We start from the raw sequence: 14,811 nt of genomic DNA, 5'->3' as shown, positions 1-14,811 counted from the left end.
TTAATAGTGAGTTGTGTCTTAGGGACTTTAATAGAGAAGGTTTATTGTTATACATTTCCTTTAAGAGCTTTTCAAATAAAAGGAAAAGGCAGACCAAAGGCCATGTTATCTAACCTCAGGAGTTAATGTCTCAGTAGCTCTTGGGAACTGAAGACCCATGGAGGAAAAAATATATATATGTTATAAAAAGAAAAAAATCACTCTCTTTTAACAAAAGCAACTCCATTGCCATTATTTCCAAGGGGACACTTTTTGTTTTGTTGTTTTAAGAGGAAAGATCTTCCCTGGTGGCTCAGACGGTAAAGGATCTGCCTGCAATCCAGGAGACCCGGGTTCAATTCCTGGGTGGGTAACAGTGCAGGGAGAAGTAACTGACATCCTTGGCAGACCTGGGAAGTCAGCTGCCCTGGCTGTGTCCATCACGTGTCCTCTGCAGCCATTTTCAGGCCGCTGCATACAGCTGGCTAAAATCCCAAAGTATGAACACAACATATTCAAGGAGTCTAAGAAGCAACGGATTCTATGATGCATCTTATTCTAGAGATATTTAGATGTGAAGAGCTGTACATTCTACAATTCATGCATTATGATGGTTTGCTAAAAGAGAAGTTTAACATTTTTAAAGGACTCATTTATTTCTAAGAAACAGTTTACAATTCAAAGGCCGACTCTAGATCCATATCATGTACTGAGTATTTTCATAGCTTAAAGCCCTCTGTTCAATCACAGGAAAATTATTAATAAAGCAAAAGTAAATGTTTATAGAATTTATGAGTGTTTAATTAGTGTATAATAAGATATCAGTGAAGGCAGGTTGAAATTAACCTGATAAGAATTTGGTAGTAAATCATCATTTGCATGAATATGCAAATAAATTCAGCCTGTAGACTAAAAATAGAGTCATGTTTAAATTTAAAAAGTAATAACATTTGTTCAATAACAGTGATTGGAGTCTTTAGTTGAACAAGTCAGCAGCTTTTAAACCTATACTTTGGGTTTTCATTTCAGACACTGTACTGAAAATAGAAATGAAAAGATCTTTTCTAGCTACACTTTAAGAAAACAAAACATTCAAAAATTTTTAAAGAAAATTGGCATAGAAGCTATTAAATATAGGAATTTTTTTACCTCAATCAAAAAAGGAAAAGAAATTTTGCCTATCACCTCTAAAGTTATTTTTTATTTTCCGTGAATAAAAATAGATATGTAGCCCCCATATTTCCTTTTTTCAATTATTACTATTAAGTATTTGTTATTATTTTATATAATTCTTGTTTGTAGCCCTTTAAATTTATCTGATCACCTAAAAACACTACAGTGACAGTAAGAAATGGGTATGTAAACACATTCTGGACTGTCTACCAGATCAAAAGGGCGCTTGTTATTAAATGCACAGCTGGGGAATGTGTGATTCTTGTGGGTTCCTCAGAGTTTTTGCCCTTCTCTTTTACAGTTACTGTTCGCCTTATGAAAAGACTCCCCGAGGCATGCTGTAGGGGTGGGTCTCCTCCAGGCTTCTCAAAGCCCAGATGCCCCTGGAGGACACAGCAGAACCAGCAGAGGTGCTGTCACTGAGACCAGGGACACGTAGAGAGGCTACAGGGAGACCCGAAGGCAGGCATCCAGTCTAGGCCAGGCCTTGAAGGCAGCCTCAGTACAGCAGGGGAACCAAGTCTCGCTTCTGCCCAAAGACGAGTGTCTTCAAGTCTTCACCAACCCCAGACTGCAGACTGGCCTCCCAGGAGATGGCTGTGCTGTTTGCGAGGTTAAAGAGTCACTTCTTCTAGACTCCATTGGAAGTCTGCAACTCCATCGGAAGAGAACTTGGGCCTGGGTGTTGGTGGCAAGGTACCCTCCATCCAGATGGCCGTCTCTTCAGAGAGCCACAACAGTTTCTTCCAGGCTTCAGAGCTCACAACCGCCTTCAGATGAATGCCTAGGGAGTAGCTTTGTCTCATTGTTTTCCAATGGCTAATCGTGTACTCTGCCCAGTTTCCAAGATGGTTTTGATGATCCTCACTTCTTGATATTCAGGCCCTTGCAAAGTCTCCTCCCATGCCAGATGAGGACTGGCCATGTGGGGTCAGTAAAACACGGGGACAGGACAGCATGGGACTCCTGAGGCTAGGTCACAAGAGGCGCTGGGGCTTGCACCCTGACCTGTAGCACTTGCCTGAGGGGAGGCCACCTGTCACATCCTAATGATGCTTAAGCAGCCCTATGGAGAGGCCTACAAGGAGGGGAGCAAGGGACCCCAGCCAAGAGGCAGCACAGACTTGTCAGCCATGTGAGCGAGCCTTCCTGGATTCTTGGCAAAGCAGAAATCATGAGGAAAAATAATAAGTGATTATTGTTTTAAGTCACTACATCCTGGGGTGATTTATTACAAATCATTGGAGTAACTGGAGCACCGTTGCTGAGTCACACCAGTCCCCAGCTTCATTTATGCCGCAGACTTTTCCTGAGAGTCTATTATATGCCAAGCCCTGTGCTAGGCCGGGAGCCAGTGGATGCTGTACACCCCTTGGGAACACAAATGAGGAGTAATAAGTGACCACAGAAGATCTTAAGCAAAATGCTATGGGAGTCCAGAGAAGAGGTGACGCTTGTCTTTCCTTCATCAATAACAATTATTCATTCTTTCAAAAAATAATGTATTGCATGCTTTCTGGGAATCAGTCACTGTGCTCTGTGATAGACACTGGGTGGAAACATCCATTCCTGCTCTCAAGGCCAACATCACAGGCAGAGGAACATCACAAGAAAGTGGAAATGGGGTAGTTGAATTTGGCAAGTTGTGACTTCAGTGAAAGCAGTTTCTGCAGAATGGTGAAAACAGACAATAGAATAAAAAAAGGAAGTTGAGACTGCTGGCGTAGAATTTTTTTTTTTCCCCAAAACTATTAGTGGCAGAGAAACAGAATGAGGTCAACAGCTTGGTTCTCCTTCCTGCCTGTACCCTGGTTCCAGCTGCTCTGCGGGTTTCATCCCCATGCTGGTCTCTGTCTCTTGTTCACAGTCAGCAGGCTGAGATGATCAGAAAGGTTGATTGGCTCTTACTGTGAGAACTTCCCGGGAATGGGGGAGGGGAAACAGGCAGCATCTGCAAGTCTGAGATGCCACCCTCAGCCCAGGCCCAGAATCTCTTAACTTGTCAGCATCACCCAGTTGACCTAGCTTGAGGGCATTTGCTCATTACCAGGACTCTCAAAAGATTATTCCATAAACCCAGGAGGCCTGTTCTTCGTTCTCACAACTGTAACTGACAGTTCTAGCATATACCGGTGTCTGCCCACCAGGCCTGGTGAGTGCTTCTCAGAATTCATAGGTTGACATCCATCCCCTAATGTGATGATACTGGCGGGGGGTGGGTACTGGGGGTTGATTAGGGCATGAGGGTGGAGCTGTAAGGAAAGAGATTAGTGCTCTTCTAAAGGAGACCCCAGAGGGCTCTCTGGCACCTTCTGTCATATGGGGACACAGTAAAAGATGGAAGCTTATAAATCAGGAAGTAGACCCCCACCAGGTTTCAAGTCACACCTTGATCTCAGACTTATTAGCCTCTAGAACTGTGAGAAACAAGAGTCTTGTTGAGGCTTGTTTTGTCATAGCAGCCAGCACTTACAGAGGGAATGAGCATGAATCAGGACAGGGACACTGCGTATTGGATTCAAAGTCTGAAGCCTCTTCTTGTGTGTGATGGGGGCACGGCGGGACACCTTCTAGTCCAGGCACTGTTCCGTTAGGTCTCTGTGCCTCTGGGACTCTGGTTCTATCTGAAGATCCATCAGTGATCGAATGATCCACTGTTCATAGGTTGGATTATTCAGGGAGGCTATTCCAAGTCTCTAATGTGTGCGTGTGCTAAGTGGCTTCAGTTGTGTCTGACTCTTTGCGACCCTATGGACTGTAGCCCACCAGGCTCCTCTGTCCATGGGTTTTTCCAGGCAAGAATACTGGAATGCATTGCCATTTCCTCTTCCAGGGGAATCTTCCCAAGCCAGGGATCCAACCCGCATCTCTTGTGTCTCCTGCCTTGGCAGGTGGGTTCTTTACCACTAGCACCACCAGGGAAGTCTCTCAGGACCCATTCAAACGGGCTCTAGCCAAGCTGAATGCCTGAAGGAGGGCTGGAGGCCCCCTGCCCTGCCAGCTGCTGGGTTTGGGGAGCTCCAAGGTGGCTGGAAAAGGGCAGGACTCCTGGGAGTGGCAGTCATGACTGTCTCAGTTTTCAGCTCCTTACAGGCTGACTGTCAGCCTCTCTTGTGTATGTGAACACTTTGATTGGGACAGACTCCCTCAGAAGTCTTAGTCTTTGTGGTAATTGCTCATTTCAACCCAAAACTATTTAATGCTGAATCAAAATGTGGTTCTCAGAGGAAAGCTCAGTTTCTAAGTTCTTGAAAATACACCATTGTTGCCCCAGGTATTATTTCTAATAAAAGGCAGCAAATTGCAATGGGTTGATATTTTTGTTCCTCAGAGCCCTTCACAGTAGGTGACATATTACAGGCACTTTTAAATGTTCTCTGATGAATTATTAGGTTAATGAACAAACAAGACTAACCCAGTAACAGCATGTTCCTTCAAACTGATATCTATGACTTTCATCAAAACTTGTTAACAAATAGAGTATTAATACAAAGATAGCTCACTGGTCTCCTTCTCATTGGGAACCCTGAACGGTTCATGGATTTCAACAGTCATTCAACACCTTCACTACAATCCATTCACACACTGTGATTGTAATGGCATGATATCTTTGCCATTACAAAACACACAAAGGAGTGATTTTTATTTTGATTTTCAAAAGTATAACAAAAATTAAACAAGGCATAAACATTTAATGTGTCTTGCTATAGGTTGATCATTCAGAAATCCTTGGAGGGATCACAGAGCCCAGTCTGACCCCAAGGACCAATGAACCACAACTGCTTAATATTTTTAAATGTATTTTTAAATTTTAAAATAATTATTACACCATCCTGTCATTTTTCCTCCCAAAGTAATGGCACTAATCATCAGTCGTGACTAACCTCCTATTCATGTAGCACTTCATCTAGCAATCCATTTAAGTGGAAACTTTCTTCTTTAATTTCTTCTTTTATGTTTTGTAAGATAGAAGGAACAAAAAAAAATCTCAGAGTGTAATAGATTTCTGGGCTTGCACTTAGGAGTCATGGAAATCTATATGGAATAATTCCCAAGACAGCATTTTCAAAGTTCTACCATAATAAGTAATATGTCATTCCTAGGAATTTATAGTAGACACCAGTCAGCCTCCACTGTCTTTAACCCCTGATACAGGAGTTTCTTAAAGAATATTAATTGGTGGTGGCAGAATATTACATGAACTGTTTTAAGGTGAGAAGAAGTCGCCAGTCCAGGTTCGATGCATGATACTGGATGCTTGAGGCTGGTACACTGGGAGGACCCAGAGGGATGGTACGGGGAGGGAGGAGGGAGGAGGGAGGAGGGTTCAGGATGGGGAACACGTGTACACCTGTAGTGGATTCATGTTGATATATGGCAAAACCAATACAATATTGTAAAGTTAAAAAATAAAATAAAAATAAAAAAGGTGAGAAGAAGCAAACCTGGGTAACCTCAATAGAGGAAATCGATCTTGAAGTGTTAATTCCATTTATTAAGTCAGTTATATCCTACAGTATTTCAGTAGTCCTTCAGAAGAATGTAAATGCTCTAACAGTTTTACAGTTTGGTTACAGAGACAGAGGTGAAAATTGAGGTAGAAAATAGAATGTTGCAATCTCCTTCCTGCAAAGTCCTAGGGGACCTTGATTTAATTTCTCCCACTCTTCTTCCAAGATTGTCAGTCTCTCCCACTTTACTGGCTCTCTCTCTCTCTCTCTCTCTCTCTCTCACACACACACACACACACACACACACACACACACACACAGGTCTTCCTCAGCTTCAAAAAAAGTCATAGACTTAAGCAGATGCTGCTGTGGATACCATCCCGGTCTTCACCTTCCATTCACTACCAAACCCCTCCACAAATGCACATGTTTCCACGTCCTCATGATTCACTCCCTCCAAGGTGGTATTCCATTCCCCACCACCCCACCAAAACTGGAAGCAGTCGCTGCAATAAGTTTTGAAATCTCTGTGACAAGTCATTCTGCTCGCTGCAGTGACCACTGGTGTGACCTGCTCCATCTTTACCAGTGTTCAGGATCCCCCCTGTCCAGGCTCTCCTCAACCTCCCAACCTTTCCTTGGCTGCTGACTCTTTTCTCCTTATACCCACTCCCTTAAGAAAGTCATCAGCTGTCACAACATCAGCTCAAAAAATCTGACCTCTCTGCTGAGGGCCACCGTTATATACCTTCACCTTTGTCTTCTCATGAGGGTTCTATTGTTGTTTCAAAAGTAGAGAAAGAAAGCTGGTATTTAATTTTTTTTTAATTTTTCACAAGTTGAACTCTACTGATCACTTCTTCCTGAGTAAGTTACAGGTTTGTTTATGAAAACCAGAGACACAAATCTAGGGAGAGGTATGACAGGGACACATGCGTTGATGAAAAGGCTACATTTTGTGCCCCATTCACTGCCATTTGCACTGAACGTGTACTTCTCAAGAGGAGCAATGTAATGAACATGTAATTCATGTCACTGTGTATATCACAATACCCAAACTGACATATTATGCATGATTGCTATGTCTCTAGACCCCAAGACCATCCTATACTTCTGTACCTTTGAATGACGAGAACATAATCCTATGGGATACTTTCCACCGTCTCAAATTCTCAGCGACATTTATCTGAAGAACAAGTGTTGAGTATCAGGTGCTGTACTAGGGGCTGGGACACAAAAATGAATGACCCACAAGCCCTGTTCAAGACATCCTAATTTAAACTCATGACCTTTCTTTTCTGAAACCACAGACTGTCTTAACTTCTCACCCAAGTTAAAAATCTTGGCCTCATACTTGATTAGTTCATGCTTATTTCTCATACTGATAAATCTTCATATTGGGTTCATTTTTCACTTAAAAATGCTTGCCCTCTCCATCTATTCCTTTATGTTTCCATAACCTATTGTCACAATGCTAGTTTAAGCTCCAGACCCTGCAAGCCTGGATTTAATAGTCTCTCAGTTGCTCTTTACCGTTCTACACATGCCCCTTCTTCTAACCCATGGAGTATATCATTGCCAGAATAATCATCCCTGAGAGTCCATTTAAAGATCCTTATTTCCTGCTCATCTGGCTAAGATGGGCTCTTGACTTTGTTGACCTGTCTTTATCTGTCATTCAAGCTGAGAGATTTGGTCCATTTGTCTTCTCACGGACACCTTGGGTTAGTCAATGAATTTTTAGGTGTGAAACCAAAAGCACAATTCATAAAACTTTTTAAAATCCATAAATTATTTTTGGTCAAAATTTAAAACTTTACTCTGAAAATGATTCTGTTAGGAGAATTAAGAGACAAGCTACAGATTGGAGGAAAATGTTAGCAAATCATATATCAAAAAATTAATTGTCTATGGGCTATATAAAGAACCTTCAAAATTAAACAATAAGAAAAGAACCACAATTTTTTAAATGGGCAAAATACTTGAATAGGCACTTCACCAGAGAAAATATACAGATGGCCAAAAGACATATGAGCACATAAAAAAAAAATGTTCCATAACATTAGCCATTTATGAAAATGCAAATTAAAATTACAATATGATACCATTACATGTATGCATATGTGCTAAGTCATTTCAGTTGGGTCTGACTCTTTGTGACCCTATGGACCAAACCCCACCAGGCTCCTCTGTCCATGAGACTCTCCAGACAAGAATACTGGAATGGGTTGCCATGCTCTCCTCCAGGGGATCTTCCTGACCCAGGGATCGAACCCAGGTCTCTTATGTCTCCTGCATTGGCAGGTGGGTTCTTTACCACTGGCGCCACCTGGGAAGCCACCTACCTACTTGGGAAAGTAGCAAAAAAACAAAAAACAAAACACTGACAATACCAAGTATTGAGGATACAGAGCAGCTGGAGCTCTCACATATTGCTGATGGAGATCCAAAATGACCCAGGCACTCTGAAACCAGCTGGCAGTTTTTTACAAAGTTAAAAACACACTTACCATATGATCCAGCAATCCCATTTAACCTAGAGAAATAAACACATATTCACAGGAAAAAAAAAAAAAGCTAGCAACTTTATTCACAATCACCAATCTTTTAAAAATGTTATTGGGGTATAGTTGCTTTATGACATTGCATTAGTTTCTACTGTATAGCAAAGTGAATCAGCTATATGTAAAGTGAATCAGCTATATGTACATATTTATCCCCTCTTTTCTGGATTTCCTTCCCACTGAATAGACAGAGTTTCTTGTGTATCCAGTAGTTCCTCATTAGTTACCTATTTTATACACGGTATCAGTGGTGTAAATATGACTATCTCAATCTCTCAATTCATCCCACCCCACACGTTCCCCTTTGGTACCCATAACTTTGTTCTTTACATCTGTGTCTATTTATTTGTAAATAAGATTGTCTATACCAATTTTTTCAGAGTCCACTTACATGTGAAAATATACAATATTTGTTTTTCTTTTTCTGACTTACTTCACTCTGTATGGTAGTCTGTAGGTCCATACACATCTCTTCGTATGAGCCAATTTCATTCATTTTTATGAATACTCTGTTGTGAATATTCCGTTGTAAATTACTCCACAATGAGTAATATTCCACTGTGGGTGGTAAAGAACCCACATGCCATTGCAAGAGACATAATAGATGCAGGTTCGATCCCTGGGTTGGACAGATCCCCTGGAGAAGGGAATGGCAACCCATTCCAGGATTCTTGCTTGGAGAATTTTGTGGATAGAGGAGTCTGGCAGGCTACAGTCCATGGGGTTATAAGGAGTCAGACACAACTTAGTGATCAATAACTTTTTCCCTGTTTTCACAGGAAGGAAGAACAGATGAGGAGCTGCAGGAGCTAGGGGTGAGGGAAGTGGTGAGTAGAGATTGTATTAATATTAGAGAAGCTTTGGCGGTTATAGAATTGTTCTCTGTCTTGATTGGGTTAGTGATTATTTGAATCTATACATGTATTAGGGCTTTCCTGGTAGCTCAGTGTTAAAGAATTTGCCTGCAATGCAGAAGACACAGGAGACACCAATTTGATCATAGGAGACACCAATTTGATCAAGAATACCCTCTCCAGTATTCTTTCTGGGAAAACCCCTTGGACAGAGAAACCTGACCAGCTACAGTCCATGAGGTCACAAAGAGTCAGATATGACTATGCACGCACACACAAACACGAATTAAAATACATAGAGGTGTATAGCAAAAGAGTTATTTTATGGTTTTTATTTTTGCGGTTATTTTTATGGTTTAACAGAATTTTAATAGCAATAAAAATAATAAAAACTTAAATTTTGTGCCTACATATAATTCTAGTGCCATGTCAATTGTTATTTAGGTTATTTAGAATGTTTTTCTATTTAAAAAATAAATGTGTTTAGTACCAGGTGATACAGATAGCGGAAAAATCTCTATGAATTTTCTTCTACAAGTCTTCCCAATACAGAGACTTGCACAGAGTTGAAAATCACAAAATACCACCCTTGATCCCCAAAAGGAAGATATCAAGATTTTCCATAAAAACTCAATATATACTTCATATTTCTAATACACCTTACTCTTTGTAAGACATTCAGTATGTATTTATTGAATACATTTGAATTAATCTACTGCAGCGACTAAACTAAATAAACAATGTAAATCGAATTTGTGGGGGAAAAAACAGGCCCTAATATACTGAGAGAGAGGCCATCACCATGGTGACTGTTTTCTAGATGCCAAAGAACCTTCCACAGTCTTCCTGGTCAGCATGTAAAAGAGACATGGATAGGACTCTTCTTCAGGATCGTCCAGTGAAACTGCAGCCAAACCTGCCTGCTTCGAGATGGACATGCCTGATGGAGGCCAATGACGGGTCCACTCGCCAACCCACGGCCGTGATGAACTGAGTGAGTGGAGTCTGTGCGTGCAGTGTGTGTACAACTGAAATGTTTGTATTAGTACAACTGTTATAAACCAAAGATTTGGCTCAGGGACGTAGAGCACTTAAAAGAATGTCACTTCTTCAGCGCTCATGACAAAAAATAAAACTGTCAAAACGATTGTTAAGTCCATCACTTTTCTAGAACCCATCTGAGAGCTGAGGTTGCAGGCCATCAACGAGGCCCAAACCTAGAGATTAACAGGCTTCTCCTGGAGGGGTGAGCCACGGCCACTGCTTCCCCAGAGCAGACACAACCAGACCCTCAGCCAGACCAGCCGGCAAACTGGTACAGGCTGAGTGTGAGCTGGTGAGAGACGTGGAGCCTCTGAAAACTGCAAGTGGAGGAGGGCTTGCACTTTTGCAGGCTCTTCTCCATGGACCTCAGAGGGGACTGAGAAAGCACCCTGGTCGTGGAGGTCTGACAACCAGAACAGCAGTCTCTGCTGGAGGAGTAAAACCACCCTACCAGGACCTTTCTCCCTCATCTTGCCTTGGCAACAAAAGCCTTAAGGACTCTGCGACCCCGTGGACTGTAGCCCTCCAGACTCCTCTGTCCATGGGATTCTCCAGGCAAGAACACTGGAGTGGGTAGCCGTTCCCTTCTCTGGAGGATCTTCCTGACCCAGGGATCAAACCCCAGTCTCCTGCATCGGCAGGCAGATTGTTTACCATCTGAGCCACCAGGAAACCCCCAAAAGAGTCAGATAGCAAATGTTGTCACCCATAGGTTGTGGGTGAAAAACTGTTGCAGCGGAGAAAAGGAACAGAAAATAATCCTTCCACCCCTAGTTTCAGTTCACCTTGGACAGACACGGGGTCTTCAGCACTAAGACTGGGGAAGTCCCTGCAGACTGAGAGGAGGTAGTTACCCTAAGCCTGGGCAAGGCCTGAGAATTCCTTCGGGATAAAGGATCACCATGTGGCTGAGCACTATGGAAACCACAGCCCCAGATACTGTGCCTGTCGAACACGGAGGTGTCACAGCAAAGAACTTCCTCCCCCACCACCAGGCTCACAACCTGAGGGACGGGCTGCTGCTGGAAGAGGGCCTGAGGCTGCAGACAGACCCTCCCCAAGGGGCAGTGCAAAGGGGGACCGAGGGCAGAGGGTGAGCAAACAAAACATCGAGCAAAAACTATCAGCAACTTGCCCTCGATGGAAACGTGAGAAGTCACTAAGGTGTCTGATGCCTGTGGGCACACCAAGGAGGGAATCTTAGACTCATCCAAGCCCAACTCAAAGTCACACAGCTGAAATTCTAGCAGGAGGACATGTGCACACATTCCTAGGCATTTTTGTTTTTGTTCAGTTGCTCAGTCATGTCCGACTCTTTGAAACCCCGTGGATTGCAACACGCCAGGCCTCCCTGTCCTTCACTATCTCCTGGAGATTGCTCGAAATCACATCCATTGTGTCAGTGATGCCATCCAACCATCTCCTCCTCTGTCATCCCCTTCTCCTCCCACTTTCAATTTTTCCCAGCATCAGGGTCTTTTCCAGTGAGTCAGCTCTTTGCATCAGGTGGCCTAAGTATTGAAGCTTCTGCTTCAGCATCAGTCCTTCCAATGAATATTCAGGGTAGTTTCCCTTTAGGATCTACTGGTTTGATCTCCTTGCTGTCCAAGGGACTCTCAAGAGTTCCAAGCTATTTTTCTCATCTCAAGAGTCCTAAACAAGGTGTCTGGCTTTCAACAAAAAATTATGAGGCATGCGGAAAGGTGAGAACAGACAACACCCGGTCAAAAATTAAAGCAATCAACAGAACAAGATTCAGGTATGGAGATATGTGAGAACTACCTGATGGAGATTTAAAATAACTCTGAGTAATGTGAAAAAGCTCTAAGAGGAGAGGAGGGCAGCATGCAAGATCTGAGGGGTCAGGTCAGCGGAGAGATGAGAAGTATAAGAATCAACCCACTGAAACGCAAACCACAGAAATGAAGCCACAGTAGATGCCTTCAGTGGGCTCGTCAGTAAACTTAACAAAAAAATCAGTGAACTTGATGAGTGATCAGCAGATATTACATAAACTGAAACACAAAGAGGAAGAAAATATTATTAGGTTGGGCAAAAAGTTGGTTCGGGTTTTTCCAAAACCAGAATGAACGTTTTGGCCAACCCAAATAAATCCCCTAGGTATTTACCCGAGAGACCTGGGAACTTGTGTCCACACAAACACCTCTCCTACCTCTATTCAGAATCACCCCAAATGATTTCTCATCTGTGAATGGAAGACCAAGGTGTGTCACCTGTTCAGCAGGTGAAGGGACTGAACTATTCACTATGGTGACAACACTGATTACTCTCCCATATATTTGCCAGTGAAAGCAATCAGACTCCGAAGGTCATAGAGTCTATGACTCTAATTTTGTAACTTTCTGGAAATGGCCCAGAGACAGAAAATAGAAATGTGACTGCTTCGGGCCGGAGGTGGGGCCGTGCTTGTCTGCACAGAGGCAGCCAAGGGAACTTTGTGGGGACAGCATGAATTACCCTGCCTCATGCTTGTGGTGGTGGATGGCTGGATTGAAGCATCTGTCAAACCCAGAGAATTAGACACCATGACGAGTGAAGTTTATTCTAAATAAAAAGATAGCAGGGTGTATGGGGCACCTCTAAATGGAATACAAACCCTAACAAATGTTACTTATCTAACCTATGAATATGTAACATCACTACCTAATTCAGGTGGGGAAGGAAGGACCCAACCCAATAGCTTTGGAAAGCAGCATTTTGATTGAATACTATTAAGGCTAAAAACAAAAAGTATTCTAGTTAGTAAATGTGCTCCTCATGGAGTTATGAGTTAGCAATTCTGAACCTACTTTGTGTGAGCTAGAGTAGGAGCTTGAATAAAAAAGCAAATTGTACTGTAAACCCTGAGCACCAGGTTTCTAAATGTCAGAGAAGGAATAAACTCTGTTGTATTGGTATAGGGCTGAAACAGGATTGAAAGATAGCTAGATAGACCAAAATATTACAGACAGACCAATAAAATATAGAATAAGCATAAATGTGCTTATATACACATACATGTAAAATGTATATCTTCATCATAAGTATGTATTATGGGGTTAATCACTGCAGATGGTGACTGCAGCCGTGAAATTAAAAGATGTCTACTCCTTAGAAGAAAAGCTATAGCCAACCTGGTGCTGGTAAGCCGCTTCAGTCGTGTCCGACTCTGTGCAACCCCATAGATGGCAGCCTACCAGGCTCCCTCGTCCCTGGGATTCTCCAGGCAAGAACACTGGAGTGGGTTGCCATTTCCTTCTCCAATGCGTGAAAGTGAAAAGTGAAAGTGAAGTCACTCAGTCGTGTCCGACTCTTCTCGACCCCATGGACTGCAGCCCACCAGGCTCCTCCGTCCATGGGATTTTCCAGGCAAGAGTACTGGAGCATATTAAAAAGCAGAGACATTACTTTGCCAACAAAGGTCCATCTAGTCAAAGCTATGGTTTTTCCAGTAGTCATGTATGGATATGAGAGTTGGACTATAAAGAAAGCTGATGCTTTTGAACTGTGATGTTGGAAAAGACTCTTGAGAGTCCCTTGGACAACAAGGAGATCCAACCAGTCTATCCTAAAGGAAATCGGTCCTGAATATTCATTGGAAGGACTGATGCTGAAGCTGAAACTCCAATACTTTGGCCACTTTATGTGAAGAACTGACTCATTTGAAAAGACCCTGATGCTGGGAAAGATTGAAGGCAGGAGGAGAAGGGGATGACAGAGGATGAGATGGTTGGATGGCATCACCGACACTATGGACATGAGTTTGAGTGAACTCTGGGAGCTGGTGATGAACAGGGAGGCCTGGCATGCTGCAGTCCATGGGGTTGCAAAGAGTTGGACACAAATGAGCAACTGAACTATGTTACACACACAGATATGTGTATATATACATATTATCTACCTTTGTTGATTCAGATTCATGTGCCCCAATGCCACCTCCTTCACAAAGCTTCCCAGTTACAGCTCTGCAGATTCCCACGGTGCTTTATAGCTCTCAAAACACTGATCAGATCTGTCTTATGCTTTTGTTCATGTCTTGGATATCCTTCCATAAAGCAAACTCCAAAAGGTCTTGTTTGACTTTTTTCTTTTATGACGCGCCACCACCCCACTCCCCACCCCCACCATGACCTCTTAAATGGTAGATTTCCTCAGAAAATTTACTGAATAGAAGTCATGTCAGAGGTGCCAAGATACATATCTGAATGTCTAGGGATCAACTGTGCCCTTGGGGCAGCAGTTCTCCTTAAGCTAGATTGCCAGGGGCCTTAGAAAGTCCCAAGAGCCTCTCTAGGCTTCAGTCCTGCAGCCTCGACTCTCCGCATTCTCTGTGGTATCATCTAGTCCCAACAGCCATGGAATGAAAAGGCAGCCCTGACGACCCTGCGTGGACACCTCCAGCCTTCACTTCTCCTCGCCCTCCTGTGCCCGGCCCATCCCGCTCTCCCCCAGCTTCTGCTCCACAAGAATGCTTGTGCCACCCCTCATCCCGTTCTCCCCAGTCACCCTCTCCTGTCCATTGCTGCCAGAGCCTCTCCTGGAAACTTGTGAAGGCTTGTGAGCTGATCATCCTGTTTCGTACTCTTTACTTCAGCTCACTCTGTATATGGCAGTTAGAATGATTATTTAAAAATCTAAATCGTATCATGCATCTGTTGCCAATTCTTCAGTAACTTCCCACTGTACTTAGAATAAAACCCAGTCACTTTTTATTTATTTTCGTCCTCAAGGCTCTGCACACAACTA

This window comes from Bos grunniens, chromosome 9 (assembly GCF_055505025.1).
Source record: "Bos grunniens cultivar Pamir isolate PY7600 chromosome 9, Bosgru_T2T1.0, whole genome shotgun sequence".
Classification (NCBI taxonomy): domain Eukaryota; kingdom Metazoa; phylum Chordata; class Mammalia; order Artiodactyla; family Bovidae; genus Bos; species Bos grunniens.
This window is presented reverse-complemented; position numbering follows the sequence as displayed.